This window comes from Chiloscyllium plagiosum, chromosome 1 (assembly GCF_004010195.1).
Source record: "Chiloscyllium plagiosum isolate BGI_BamShark_2017 chromosome 1, ASM401019v2, whole genome shotgun sequence".
NCBI classification, from domain to species: Eukaryota; Metazoa; Chordata; class Chondrichthyes; order Orectolobiformes; family Hemiscylliidae; genus Chiloscyllium; species Chiloscyllium plagiosum.
Genome location: NC_057710.1, coordinates 52,460,606 through 52,464,869, shown reverse-complemented (window position 1 = coordinate 52,464,869; position 4,264 = coordinate 52,460,606). Strand labels below are relative to the sequence as shown.

General features: G+C 44.5%; 1 long non-coding RNA gene across 1 annotated transcript in view; it reads right to left on the bottom strand.

Moving 5' to 3' along the window:
* Nucleotides 1–1,235: 1,235 nt before the first annotated feature.
* Nucleotides 1,236–4,264, bottom strand: part of LOC122555379 — a 16,579-nt gene continuing 13,550 nt past the window's right edge. Inside the window, exon 3 of the long non-coding RNA XR_006313254.1 lies at nt 1,236–1,747. This is a non-coding gene — a long non-coding RNA (uncharacterized LOC122555379). The remainder of the gene's footprint in view (nt 1,748–4,264) is intronic.

The following is a 4,264-nucleotide window of genomic DNA, read 5'->3' as shown; positions in this document are numbered from 1 at the left end:
GCATCTGCAGTCATTGTTTTTACCTGTTTGTACCTTGAAAGCAACTTGCTGTCTCACTTTAGCTTTGGTGCTCACATTCCATCAAAGAGCCTCTACAGGTTGGAAGCAGACTATTTGGTTTATAGAGTCCACACTGACCCTCCAAAGAGCAGCCCACCCAGGCCCAGCATGCTGGCGCTCTCCCTGTATCCCCTGCTCAATCCACTTAGCCTGCTCACCTACCCTGGACATTATGGGGCATTTTTAAAAAGATTAGATTACTTACAGTATGGAAACAGGCCCTTCAGCCCAACAGGTCCACACTGACCCTCCGAAGAGTAACCACCCAGACCCAATTTAGCATGGCCAATCTACCTAACCTGCACATCTTTGGACTGTGGGAGGAAACCAGAGCACCCAAACTAAACTCACGCAGACACAGGGAAATGTGCAAACTCCACACAGACAGCCACTTGAGAGTGGTATCAAACCTGGGTCCCTGGAGCCGTGAACCAACAGTGCTAACCACTGAATCACGGTGCAGTAAATTCCATGCTGTACAGGCAGATTATGCTTCCCTGTGAATTTTATGTTGCAAATGTGTGGCCATCAGGGGAGAGGAAAGAGGAGCAACGTTAGGCCAATTCAATCCTGGAGCATGCTGTACAATTCTCCTATTTCATGGCTGATATGATGCATTGCTTTATTTGTTCCCTCTCCCAACATTCCTGGAGATCGTTCTCATGTATAACTCTGTGGTTGTATTGGTTAAACATTCCCAATGACTCCATTTATGTAGGTCTAGGACAATTCTAATGAATTCCCTTCATCCCCCTGAGACAATGATATCCTTCACACCTCAGTAGTTTATTGCCTACTTCTTCAACTGAAAATGATTTGCTTGGCAACAGAAATCCCAGACAAGGGAAAGATCTTTGCTTCCTCACCCAGCAGAATCCAGCTGCTAGTTCCTCATTTCTCATGTAGATCGCCTCTGTGGGCTGGGCTCATTTTCCCCACTCTCACCTCATTTGACAAGGTCACTGGCCCTCAATCAGTCTCCTGAGCATTGATTACTAACCTGAAAGGAGATTTTTATCCTTACCTTGGTAAGCAGAACAACATTAAGCTCACACATTGCTAACAAAAAGAGGCAAGAAAAGTGTGTTGATGAAAGACCAGCATTGCATTTCAGATGTGGGAAGACACTCCACACGCTTCATTCCAGACAGCCATGTCAACAACCCGCAGCAGAGTGAGACTACAGTAACCTTGTGTGAAGTGCAAGTGAAGATATATTTGCAGCTGTATAGACTGTAAACATTGGATGAACACCCATGCCAACCATGCACCACCAAAATAATGTTGTGGATGAGAGGTTTAGCGAGCTGGTCACATCATCAACAAGTGAGTGTGGGCAGGCACTGTGGGAGTCCCCCGTAGCCTCTCAAACAGATAGACTTCATCTTCAGAGATTGTGATGGTGATTTAATTTAAGGTGGAGGGGCTGGTGTGGTGGGAAGCTGTCTACTCTTCATGTGGACTTTGAGGCTGCTTGTTACAAGTGTGGAAAAGAGAAAGAACATGTACAATCCCTTTTTGAATTAATGGGGGCATCACACTGGCTTCTTGTCAGAGTTCTTCTTTTCTGTTCATCGAAATACCGTCATGGTCCACCTCTACCAGCTCTGTGGCCTCCTCTTAATATGCTGAACATTCAAAATTCTCCAATCTGAGCCCACTCCCTCCATTTGCATGTGATTTTGTCCTGCAGACAGACAAAGAGAAGATTGAACATCATTATAGTCAGTCCATGAGAACTGGATCAGAATGCCTCGTCATGCCAGACCCAGCCTGTACAGTAAGCACACTGCCTCCAATATTCGGTAGAATACTCAGAACATGAGGTGACCATCACCCAATCTGTACACATCATTCATGTGGTGATGAGGCTTGCATCCCATCTGACATGCCTCTATACTGACACCATTAAACTGAGTGAAGATCCTGTGAGTGTCAATTTGCTGTGACTGTCCTTGTTGAGTGAAAGGACATCATTTTTTTCTCTTCCTGCACTGCATCTGGTTTCTTTGGTGAGGCTCATGGCACTGACCAACATTGTAATCTCAGTCCAGGCTGCCTTGGTTTCACTGGATGGCCAACTGGTGCCATCTCTGGAGCAAGAGAACCTCCTGCCTTTCCTGAAGGGCCTACAGCAGAATCTCTAGTGAGACCTGGCTGATGTGTGGGGTCAGTTATTGCTTGCTATGAGAAATCTCTGGGAGGTGACCAAGTCAGGAAAAATGATGCTGCAGACTCTCAATGTGTGACCTTTAAATATGACTCTGGGCCTTCAAAACCGGAAGGTCATGGTGGGAGTGTGAGAACCATCTGCTCAACCTTGACCCTCTAAGACAGGTGGGTCTTGCTAAAACTATATGAGAATCGAAGAGTGTGGTGCTGGAAAAGCACAGCTAGTCAGGCAGCATCAGAGGAGCAGGAGAATCGACATTTCAGGCCTCATTTCTGAGGAAGGCCTCATGCTCAAAACGTCATTTCTCCTGCTCCTTGGATGCTGCCTGATTGGCTGTGCCTTTCCAGCACCACACTCTTGACTGTAAAGTACTTGTAAGGATTTAAATGTTATCAATGAGAGCATTTTAAAAAGTATAGTCCACAAAAAATAATCCATTTCTGTTTTATTTCATCTGATCATGCTTCCTGACATCTGATCAATGTGGATATAAGGGTGAGCTAAAATGGTGATTGCAATGGAAAAGGTTAGGAATTGCAAGCATAGGTCAGCAGAGGCAAATGTGAAGGGCTATGCTGGGGGAGGTCTGTGTGTGGGTGGAGGAACATTTCTTGTATTTGAGGATGCAAGGGGCCATGGTGGGGAGGGTGGGGCATGAAGTGGTATTATTTGGTATTGAAGTACATGAGGGTGAGGGGCTGAAAGGGCTGCAAGGCTTCTTCTTATTTTGTTTTGTTGGAGCTGAAATGAAATCCCAGAGAACTGAGACATGACCTTTTAACCTAATAGTCTCAGCAGCTGCCTCCAAACTCTTCCAAGGTTGAGAGGTCTGATGCCCGTTCACATCCATCCCTCGGGAGTAAATCTCCAATAACTTGGATCACTTTCTGATATTGACAGACTGAATGAGTGGATGAAACTGTGGCAGAGAGATTTCAATGTGAACCCATCTCTACTGGTCCTAACAATGATAGATCCAAATACTTTCTAAATGGTGCGAAGACAGGAGTGGAAGGCGAGCAGAGAGATTTTGATTACCTCTGCCAACATCTCAGATTTAATTTCTTCTCTGACTATACCCCGTGAAACATTTTGAAATGTTTTTTCTCGGTTAAAAGCAACAAATGTTGCTGTTGTGGTGATAGAAACAAAAACAACAATGTGATCGCGTTTATTTATTTCCTTAAAAACATGTTAAAAGTATCTATAAGTAATGATACGCAACAAGATAATATGCGTCAGTCAAGCTAAAATTATGTACTTTTTTGTACTTTTAGTGTAGCAATACTATGGCTTGATGAGGTGCATTTTGTCCTTTTTTAATGAAGAAAAGTTAAGACTGTTCAAATCCAATAAAGTCAACAGCTTAGAACATAGAACATAGAACATTACAGCACAGTACAGGCCCTTCGGCCCTTGATGTTGCGCCAACCAGTCATACCAATCTGAAGCCCATCCCACCTATACTATTCCATGTACGTCCATATGCTTGTCCAATGACGACTTAAATGTACCCAAAGTTGGCGAAACTACTACCGTTGCAGGCAAAGCATTCCATATCCTTACTACTCTCTTAGTAAAGAAACTACCTCTGACATCTGTCCTATATCTATCACCCCTCAGTTTAAAGCTATGCCCCCTCGTGCTCGCCGTCACCATACTTGGAAAGAGGCACTCCCTGTCCACCCTATCTAACCCTCTGATTATCGTATATGTCTCTATTAAGTCACCTCTCAACCTTCTTCTCTCTAACGAAAACAGCCTCAAGGCCCTCAACCTTTCCTCGTAAGACCTTCCCTCCATAACGGGCAACATCCTAGTAAATCTCCTTTGCACCCTTTCCAAAGCTTCCACATCTTTCTTATAATGCGGTGACCAGAACTGTACACAATACTCCAAGTGCGGCTGCACCAGAGTTTTGTACAGCTGTAGCATAACCTCATGGTTCCAGAACTCGGTCCCTCTATTAATAAAAGCTAAAACACTGTATGCCTTCTTAACAACCCTGTCAACCTGGGTGGCAACTTTCAA